The sequence below is a fragment of the Penaeus monodon genome, chromosome 42, assembly GCF_015228065.2.
Source record: "Penaeus monodon isolate SGIC_2016 chromosome 42, NSTDA_Pmon_1, whole genome shotgun sequence".
Taxonomy (NCBI): domain Eukaryota; kingdom Metazoa; phylum Arthropoda; class Malacostraca; order Decapoda; family Penaeidae; genus Penaeus; species Penaeus monodon.
In genome coordinates, this window is record NC_051427.1 from 22185164 (window position 1) to 22196889 (window position 11726).

General features: G+C 43.6%; 1 protein-coding gene across 1 annotated transcript in view; it reads right to left on the bottom strand.

The window, feature by feature from the left end:
- LOC119599329 (collectin-12-like) overlaps window positions 1–11503 on the bottom strand; it is a 34222-nt gene extending 22719 nt beyond the window's left edge. The window contains exon 1 of the mRNA XM_037949083.1: window positions 11356–11503. The gene's annotated coding sequence lies outside the window, so the exon portion shown is untranslated. The remainder of the gene's footprint in view (window positions 1–11355) is intronic.
- Between the last annotated feature and the right edge of the window lie 223 nt (window positions 11504–11726).

The window sequence follows — 11726 nt, forward strand, 5'->3', positions numbered from 1 at the left end:
TGTCTCAGGAATTGTGTGTGCTCACAATTCTCTATGTAATGTACGAGTGTGGCGTTCAGCTCGCCGCAATGCATGCAACACCTCTCTTCACGGTCTATTGTCTCTATGATCTACCATGCACAGCGGAAACCTAGGCGCATTCTGTGAAGAATGACTTCGGTACCTCTGTTGATTATTTCAGAGAGTGCTAGTGGTTCATAGAGTCTGAGTACCAGCTGGCCAGGGAGGATCTCGTTTCCTCTCTGTGAAGCTGCAGGAGGAAGGTATGAGCGGCTGCAGTACACCTCTCCTTCAGTAATTTTCTGCTAGCTTGTATAATCATGGGATTTGGGGGCATACCCCTGCCAATGTCGGCTAGTCTGTCACCAAGCTCATTTCCTCTGATGCCAATGTGGCTGGGGACCCAGTTTATTATTATTCTTTTACCCTGAGCAAGAATCCTCTGTGTCATTATGAGGATAGTAGTCAGAAGGTAGATGTCTTTGGGTGAGCGCTGCTGAAGACAGTCGATGGCTGCCCTGGAGTCTGTATGTATGACCACGTGTCCTTCCCTCACGGACGCTTGGCGTAGGGCTCCCATGATTGCAACTGCCTCTGCCTATAGCGAGGACGCATTGTCTGTTACCCTCATGGATTTTGTGGCATCCTTTGCTGCGAAGCCGGTGCCTGCTTTGTGGCTCAAGGGATCGACTGATCCATCTGTGAAGTATGTTCTACTACCCCGAGGAGTGATGGCTGTAATAACCCTCTGGGCTTCTGCCTTTAGACTAAGTGTGGGGTACTGACTCTTTTTCATTGACAGGCCCATGATGGAAAACTCTATCGAGGTTTGTGCCCACGGCGGGGCTTCGACAAAGATAGGATGGGGGGAGTCCATGCCCTTAGCAAGAAGCTGCTTTTTGAGCTGATGGCGTATTAACACCTTGACTGTATGAGACAGCCAGGAGTTGTTTGCCAAGAGCTCGTTGTCTTGTTCTAAGCGTCCGACTATTTTTTGTCTTAGGCTTGTGTTCCTGGGAGCCTGGATAACCTTTGACAGGAATTGTACTGCCATTAGTTCGATTCGTGAATCCAGGGGGGATAAGGTTTGCCTCCAAGAGGAGGGTTGAGGACCTTCGTCCACCTTGGGGCACCCAGAATGATCCTGGAAGCTTCATTTTGGACTCCAATTTGTCTTTGTGTTTTCTCTTTGTGCCAATCAGAGCGACTGAGGCATAGTCCACAATGGGCCAGACGCTCCTATGTGTCTCCCACTCATTTCTCTCATGACAGACAGTCTTGTTTTGGTTCGGTCAACCAGGTTCTGGACCTCCTTTTGGAAGGAGAGGATTCGGTCTATCCTTACCCCCAAGGTAGAGGAAGTCCTGAACCGATTCCATGTCCATTCCCTGGATTTTCAGACTTGTGCCTTGAACTTTGTCTCAGAACCACCCCTCAGACACGAGGTCCAGACAACGCTGGGCTTTATTTAGGCAGTATGGTCCAGTGGAGATTATAGCAAGATCATCTGCATAGGAGATGATCTTGCACCCCACTGGGAGGTTTATGTTGAGGATGCAGGACATTAATGTGTCAAGTAGGGCTGGACTGAGAACCCCACCCTGTGGCATTCCATTTTCTAGTGGCATGTGCTATGATAGGTGACCTTGGAATTTGACTCTGGCTGTCCTGTTCCTGAAGCAGTTACCTATCCAAGCCAAGAGCTTTCCTCTGATTCCCTTCTGGATCAGGCTCTCCTGAATGGCAAGAGGACTTGCTAATTCAAAAGCCTTCTCCAGGTCAAGGAATACTACCACAGATGTGCCCGTGCATATTGTGCTCAAGAGCATGGCTATGCTGCGTGCTGTGCTCATACCCCTGGTGAACCCATGGAGGTGTTCATGTGGCACTGGAGCTAGTTTAGTATGATCCTCTCAGCCGTCTTGGTGAGACAGCTGAGGAGAGAGATGGGGCGGTACTTCTCTGGCTCCTTTGGTTTGGGGATGGGAACTCTGGTAGCCCTCTTCCAAATCTGGGGTAGAGTGGATGTTTCCCAGGACTTGTTGATGAGTTGCAGGAGTGCAAGCTCACCTGCTAGTCCTAAGTGGGAAATGATGTGGTACGAGATCCCATCAAAGCCCGGGGCTGTGTTAGAACTGGGTTTATAGGCATTTCTTAGTTCCCTCAGAGAAAAGATAATGTCTGAGTTATTGGATTCGGCTGCCCTTTCTCTGATATGAGCAAGTCTGTCTGGTTGTGGGCATACTCTCATGGGTATAACACATACATACAAACACACACACACACATATTTGTTTGTGTGTACCGTGTGCATGTGTGTGTATAAGATGGAATAATAATGGCAACTCAGTTTGGCTGGCAGGCTGTTGCTACTTCTTCTCGCAGAGAACTCGTGCGCCAAAGGTAGCTTCACCTCAGTGAGGGATGGAAGCTCTTGCACTTCTTCCAGGCGGTTCCCTTCATCCCTCTGAAACAACCACCCAAAGGTTGTTTCACCTCAGTGAGAGAGGAGAGGTCCTGTACCTATTCAAAGTGAATCCTTTTTTTCCTCTGAAACAGCCGCCCAAAGGCTGTTTCACCTCAGGGAAGGAAGGGAGCTCTTGCACTTTTTCCAGGCGGTTCCTTTCGTTCCTCTGAAACAACCACCCAAAGGTTGTTTCACCTCAGTGAAGGAAGGTAGCTCTTACACTTTTTCCAGGAAGTTCCTCTCATCCCTCTGGAACAACCACCCAAAGGTTGTTTCACCTCAGTGAGGGAGGAGAGGATCTGTATCTTTTCAAAGTGATTCCCTCCTCCCTCTGAAACAGCCGCCCAAAGGCTGTTTCACCTTAGTGAGGGAAGAGAGGTCCTGCACCTGTTCAAGGAAGTTCCATCATCCCTCTGAAACAGCCACCCAAAGCTGATTCACCACAGTGAGGGAGAAAAGCAGCTATTTAGACAGAACCAGGCTGAGAGCCTGACAAATTGAGGGGCTCCTACCTGCCTTTTCATTCCTATGCGAAAAACTAGAGTGGCAGTCATCAGATGGTCTGTCATACCAGTCCCTAGCAAATAGAATGGCAACTCTATGCACACCATAAGGCAGGCACACTGAGGCCCCAGATACACCCTCCCCTGCGGGAGGTAAAGGTCTGCCCACGTCCGAGCATGCGCCCTAAGATGGGGTCCAGTTCACCAGAAGGTATGCACAGAGTTATCCTATTGCCGAAAAATCCGTAAAGAAAAGAATAGGCTAGAGGGCACGAAACTAAATGCAATCAATTAGCATTGTGGCAGCAACCATGGGTGGACGCGAAACCGCCATGATAATGCGTAAGAGCCGAGGCCGTGGGGCGGGTCCAATGCATCTCTTTAAACCGCCCAAGCAAAAACCTCGAGACTGAGAGGTCATAGTAGCTCTCTTGGCATTATCTGGCTTGGCACAACCCGCTGCGCCCCGTCGAACGCCTTTAACGGTACGTTCCTCCCTTCGCTCTGAATCAGCCGCGTAATGGCTGATTCACCGTAGGAAGAGAAGAGAGGAGTGTCCTTTCAGGTGTACTGCTGTCGACTGGAATGGAGTCCGACTAAGCTCACTCGATTATAAACAGAGAAAGAGCATCAGTTATAGGGCAGAAAAACTAGAGATATGGCAATAGGTTTTGTCTTGTTTTGTAGGTGTGTGTGTGCGTGCGTGCATGCCTGACTATTTTTATATGTATTTTTATCCAAGTGTCAGTGTACCTTGCTGTGTCATATATCTTGATTTTGTAAATTTATTACGCCCAGTGAACGACAGACAATCTGACAGAGAAGTACAAAAGGTGCATAACCATGTCACAGACATAATGTAGCAGTACGGCCCCGCAACCTGTTCAGCATACTTTCCCAGGCTGGGTCACATCAGGTCGACAGCCATGTCCGCGCTCATTGGACAGTGGGCTTTCTTCATTCCCAGCGTGCTTGCACAGTGCTCGTGTACTTAAACCGCAGAATCCGAACCGGGCCATAAGTGAAAGGCCCGGGCGAAGCCAGAACTTCGCAAATCTCAAGCAAGCAAAGCAACCGAGAACACAGACACACACACACACACACACACACACACACACACACACACACACACACACACACACATACATATATATATATATATATATATATATATATATATATATATATATATATATATATGGCAATGAAGAAGAGAGGTGTAATGGTTAAGTCAGTGATAATAAGAGCTTAAAATTACGAGTGAGAAGTGATCCGTGATAGTGCCCCATATGAGGGAAAGATTTGTGAATATATAGAGCTTATATTCCAATAAAAATAGAAATAATAATTCATCCAAATGTCTCACAAGTCCATAAAATTCAATACTGGACTATGCATAAGTGGACCTTTTAAGCTAACAGGAGTGCCACAAAGCGCTAACTAGGAATACTAGGTTCCATTACTGTGCTCTGTGCTGAATAAGTTCATAAGATCTCAGTGCTCACCATGAGTCCCGCAGCAGAGAAAAACAGTGGTAATAAAAGATAATAATCATCCCATATCAGAAAAAGAATACCAGATTACGAAATCATTAGAAAATGACAAGCACCATCTGCCCCCATACCCACAGGACGCCGAGTAACAATGTCAAATCGCACGGGTATTACAGTTTTCCCTCAAATAGATTCGCTAAGGATCAGCCAAACCGCCAGTATGTAAGTACAGCACATCACAAAATAGGGTAGGTTTAAACATAGTTACCTTAAAGCAACAAGTATAATCAGCCACTCGACAGAAGATCCGCCAAATAAACCATGCATTAACAAAACGTAATTCAAGCGATGGCACCTCAACCGAGTGCCAGACGCTGACCCCACGACCCGTGGTCGCGTTCCGGTCAAGGGCGCAGGCCGGTAGGCTTAGCAACCGCTAAGGAATGCGACACCTCTCTGAAAAAACTGCCAGATACAAAATCACCTTCCTAACTTCCTCTAACCCCAAACCCCATCCCTACCCATTTCAACATCGTCCTAGATCCTCCTCTCCCACACCATCTGCCTCCTTCCCTCAACCCCTCTGCTGCAAGACTACAATTTTTGCATATCATAATGCATGGGCTCATTATAATGGAGAGGCTATGTGTGTTCATGCAGACGCTGTTCAAAGGTTTGTACACGAGTATGAGTAAGTATGCACGGAAGTGCGCGGGTCTGTGTGTGTTTGTGTGTGTGTGTTCATGTGTGTGTGTATGCAAGAGAAGCAATATATACGTATATGTGCATATCTGTGCGTATGCTCATATGTGTGCATATGTATGTATATATATGTGCGGGTATGTGTATATGCATGTATGCATATGTGTAGGTGTGTATATATATGCATATATATGTTTATATGTATGTGTTTATGTATATATATATGTGTGTGTATGTACATATGTATATATGTGTATATGTATATATGTGTATATATATGTATATATATATATGTGTGTGTGTGTGTGTGTGTGTGTGTGTGTGTGTGTGTGTGTGTGTGTGTGTGTGTGTGTGTGTGTGCGTGTGCGCGTGTGTGTGTGTGTGTGTATATGGGTATGTGTGTATATATATATATGTATGTGTATGCGTATGTGTATCTGTGTATATGTGTTTGTATATGTATGTATATATGTATATATCTGTGTATGTACAGGAGTATACATATGTATGTGGGTGAACACTAATGTGTACTCATAAACGTATGTTCGCATACATGTGTGCGTAAGCATATTTATGGCTATATTTAAATGTGTATGTATAGTCATATGTATGCAAGATATGTACACATGTTTGTGTTCGTATATATGTGGGTGCGTATACACATATGTATACACATATGATGTGCACATATATCTATATATGTGTGTGCATCTGCATGTGTGTAGTTGTGTATAATGTAGGAGTATGTATGCTTCATATGCATAGAAGCATGTGTAAAGGCGTTTGCTTGCATATGCATGTGCATGAAAATGAACATATGCGTAGTACTTAGGGCATTTGCGGGTAAATAACTATGTTTGCACTAGGTGTACATACGCATATATGAAATCAGTGTATAAAATATAATCATATATATATATTTACTTCCGATACTCACGCCCATGCTTACGGGAATCCGCCCTGGTGTAGAGAGCAGGCCCGTGCGTTGCTGTTCATAAGTCCACACTAGACAGGGCTAACCTTGCTGGAGGGGCTTATCAGTGGCATCCCGGCTAAACTACTCCCCCTCTCACTAAGATACACCTAAGCCAGTAGGTGGGGGGAAACTCGGCTGTCTACTTCTCAATCAGACCATGACTGCACAATCAGCAACGGCCCTCATTCCCCGGAGGCGAAGAAACCCCTGGTTATGGCGGCGAATAGGAGCAGAGGTTGCTAAAAAATCTCTGATTAAAAACAGGCCGCCCCACGTTGATGGATCTTTGCACATATAATATAAGGACAATGAGAACTGAATTAGGCTTATTAGCAATACTTGAAGAACTCTCATTAAATGGGATGTTGTAGGACTAGGCGAAGAACAGAAGATACTAAATGATGGACACGTACTCTATTGAAGGGGTAAACCCCAGGATAGCAAGCAGGAGTTAGGGGTTGGTTTCTTAGTTCACAAACGTGTAGAAAAGAATGTGGGATTCTATAAATAGAAGCGAAAGAATGGCTTTAGTAACAATAAAACTAAACAATAGGTACAACTTAAAGATTGTTCAAGTCTATGCTCCAACCTGCAGCCACAGCGATGAAGAAATAGATAGCTTCTATGAAGATGTTCATTTAGCCAGCGAGAGAGAGAAACCCATTTCACAATAATTATGGGAGATTTTAATGCCTAAATAGGTAAAAAGACAGAAGGGGCAACCGTAGTGAGGAATCACGGAACATGCATTAGGAATGAGAGGGGACAAATGTTAATCGATTTTGCGGAGGCTCGATCACACAAAATCATGAATACATTCTTCGAGAAAGGACTAGAGCGGAAGTGGACATGGAAGTCGCCATCTGACATCAAAAAAACGAAATTGACTTCATAATTTCAAATAGGCGCGATATAGTAAAAAATGTGGAAGTTATTAATTAAGTAAATGTTGGCAGCGACCATAGAATGGTCAGAGGCCAAATTAAACTACACCTCAGAAGGGAAAGGAACAAACTCATACGAAAACCGCAGCTAAATTTAGCTAACTTGAAGACCAGAGCGACACAGAATCTAACCTTAACCTCCAAAACAGATATTCACTTCTCAGCGACGAAGATCTCAACATTGACCAAATCAACAAACAGTTCAATGACATAATAAAGGAATCGGCGCTAGAAGTAGGCGGTAAGAACGTCAAGCAAAGCTCCAGCAAGCTCTCGGTAGAAACTGAAGAGCTTATGCAAAAACGTAGGGTCATGAAAGTATCGTCAAACAGGGACAAAATAAAATTAGTTGAACTAACAAAGATTATAAATAAAAAGAACAGAGAAGATGTACGAAAATTCAATACTCAAGTAATAAATGCGACATAAAAACAGTTAAAAGGAGACTTGGAATTGGAAGAAATCCAATGTATGCAATAAAGAAACTAGACGGAGAAGTGACATATAATAAGAATGAAATCATAAGAGTAGTGGAAGACTTTTCCAGGGATCTATACAACTCAAACCAACAGCCACGGATAGGAGAGAACGCGGTAACTAGAGACATACCTAACGCCACAACAGAGGAAATAAAAAGAGCGCTTAAAAGCATGAAGAGAGGGAAAACGCCAGCTGAAGACGGAATTAGTATAGACCTTACAATAAATGCAGGAGGAATTGCAATAGTGAAACTAACCAATCTTTTTAACAAATGCCTTCTTAACGGAAAAAAATTCCAAAAGCCTGGAGAAATGCATATATGTATATGTATATATGTGTATATATACACATACATACACACACACACACACACACACACACACACACACACACACACACACACACACACACACACACACACACACACATATATATATATATATATATATATATATATATATATATATATATATACACACATAAACACACATATAAACACAATATACGCATATATATACACACCTACACATATGCATATGCATACATGCATATACACATACCCGCACATATATATACATACATATGCACACTTATGAACATACGCACAGATATGCATATTTACGTATATTTTGATACATAAAAAAGGGGTTAGAAAGGATCTAAAAACCTACCGACCCATGAGCCTCCTTTCAGTTACTTACAAACTGTTCACAGAAGTCATCACAACTCGCATCTATGAACAGTCTGGATTCTAACCAGCCTAGAGAACAGGCAGGCTTCGGCAGTGGATTCTCAACAACAGACCACATCCACACGCTCACCCAAATAAGAGAAAATATAAACTAATAGGAAATAATATGCATATATACATATGTGTATATATATAGACACACAACGGCACACATACATAAACGTGTATGTGTAAGTTACACATCCATATGAGGCGCTGAGAGTAGGAGAGAAGCAAACTCGCCAAAATCAACTTCTGAGATTAATGGGTTTAAGATTTACACCCTATTTGTAACCTTAATTCTGAGCCACTGATTGACGAACAAACCACACCATTTCTTGCCGTGTGATTTCATAGAAAACGGGAGTGCAAGAATCGCATTTTTGTAAAGGTGGCAAGTTCGCTTTCCCCATTATCAGCGCCGTATATGTATATACATATACATATATCCGTTGATTATAATTACTATTATAAACATTATCACACCGTATACTCACACTCACACACACACACACACACACACACACACACACACACACACACTCACACACTCTCTCTCTCTCTCTCACACACACACACACACACACACACACACACTCACACTCACATACACACACACACACACTGTAACCCAATTTTATATATGTGATGTTACTGAAATGTGTATGCCAATGTTATTCTATTTATCTGTTGTTATATTCCACATGCCCTGTATAATCTTATGTATTGTCACATGCCTCTATTCCCACACACACACATGCATAAAAGTCCATTGCTTTACCTGTTTATTCGTCTCTCGTTGCCACGCAAGACATTGCTATGTTGTATTGTCTATCCCCTTCCACATGAGCTATGCATTGTTGTAACACTACCTTTCAGCCAGTACTCCCACAGAGTTACCACGGACAACTTACTCACCACGGTTCAGGCTGACTCATTACTATCGTTTCTAAACGTATCTCGATACGATTTGTTACTCTTTAAGGACAGACTACCGCGCCCACGGCCACGTCGTGTCCGCCGCGGTTTATTCAATTTTATGGGCGACGCCACTTGGGCTCTGTTTTTCGCAAAATTAAAGGGACCTTCGAAGCAATTCATTCTATTACTGACACAGTAAACTCTCTAAATAACATTACGCGTAATCTGACCATCTATACTGATAGTAATGCGCAGCAAATCGCTAGTGAACAACATTTCTCTCTCCTACTTGCACATATTTCCCTCTACCAGTCTCGTGTCCGTCTGTTTGTGGACCACTTGCACACTCTCGTTCATGACCTTATCCTTGCCGTTCATGGTACTGTTATGCCCTCGCTTATTCCCCCCACAGCTCTGGCTACGTTCGTTGACCGCATCTCCACAACCACTCCCCACCGGCCCTTGTTTTCGCTTACTAATATTACTCTTCTTTACTCACAACTAAACTCCTTCATTACACCTCATGGCCTGTCAATCATGATTCCCCTCGCCCCTGACACCTCCTTCACAGCCTACAGGATACACCCATTCCCTCTCTCCTTAGACAACAATGTTTACGTACTTTCACCTGGACACCGACATTATCCTCAGGTCAAGCGACCATAGCTCTCTCTCCCTTATATCATCTGATATTCTTACCTCCTGCTCCCGTGTCTTGTCCAGTTTGCGAGTCTGTTTCGACGTTCTAGTCCCCGAACTACCATATTTCCACTCCTCTTGCCATATGGCTCTGATCACGGGCAGGAACGTTCACGCGTCCTGCATGTTTGATCAACTGAATGTCACGGGGGCTGCCCCCTTTCTGCTCACCCTTCCTGACACACATTTATTATACTTCTTCAGCGACACGCAGTTAAGCATCGCTTGTAACAGCAACCATACTGATCTTGTAGCCGTTGGTGCGTTCATCCTTCCGCGGTTTTGCCGACTTGACTCCCGCCTCATCACTTTACGCCCATATCATCATTTTCACTACTCATACACACCGTCATCACCCTTGCTCTCGCAGACCTCGCTAAACCTCATTGTCAGCAATTTTTCCCTCCCTATCGCGAACTCCCTTCATTCGATGATCATTTGGATCCCTTTGATTTCATTCCCCCCTCACATGTAACCTATGGCCTGCCCATACTGTCTACATTATTCGGAATATTAGCAGTCGTGCTTGGTTTTGTACTGTACCGTTGATAGTGATTAAGACATTGGCACGCAAACTGCCTGTCAGTACTGGTGACGCAGACGCCGTCAGCGCTTAGCCTTGTATATTCTCTTGCATTGTCACTGGCTAGGCCCGGCTGATTATCTTGTACATGTTCTTTATTGTATTCCCACGTATATCTTTGTTACTGTTAGATTGTATTTGTACGCTGCTATATATATTACTTATTCCTGATTAGTTGTGCTTATTTGTCATTTTCTGTTTCGTGAGTCACATGAATGTTCACGATATTTTATATGATATACTGATTTTATACATTGTATGTTATTACCATTCTTATATGATTTATTACGTTTCTACATTGTGTACCTTCTTGATGTTACTGTATGCACTTAATGTATCCGTTTGGATTGTTGTATTTCATGTGTACTGTTTACTTATTTTATGTGAGTAGGATATTTTATGCTTAGGTTGTAATGTTTAGCAAGATGCGCCTTTTCACTTTCTCTGACACCTCTGCGGCGGGGACTGCCGCGGTAGCGTGACCGAGCGATGCAAGACCCATTTCACACCTATTTCACACACGGCCATTTCAACACACACACAAATCTCTCGCAGGGAGGCCCTCTAAGAAACCCTTATCTTCCCATAACCCTAAAGGGCTCCCCTGGGACCACTTGTAGCAGACCCCTTTCTTTACTCTACCATTGCCATACACATTTCAGTAACATCACATATATAAAGCTGGGTTACACACACACACACTCACACTCACACATGGGCGCGCGCGCATATATATCTGTACACACACAAAAGAACACTCATACACAACACACACACGTTATTGCCAAAATACAGAATACACGTAAACGCTTGTAAAAAAAAAAAAAAAAAAGCCCACACACGCCCACACCCACTTACTGTTCCTTGCGGAGAGGGTCTGTGCTCCGCCTTTGACGTCGCAGACCCAACTGAACCAACACGTCCTGTGCGCTTCATTTTCTGTTGGCGGTCCTCCTCTCTGGCCCCATTGAGACTAACTCGTAAAAGACAAATAATATATTCCTCACTCGCGGCAAGAAAAGAGTATTTGTTATTTATGGAAGATTCGTAAGAAAGATCGATGGAGGGACGGATACAACGGTCAGTCTATACAGATTTAGAGTGAGGTTAAGTTTCGATTCGTAATCTACATTTAAAGAGATTCAGAACAAAATGATGGGCGATGAAAACTAATAAGAATGTTAGAGATAAACATCCAAGAAATAACAAGACATCTATAAAAATGCAAT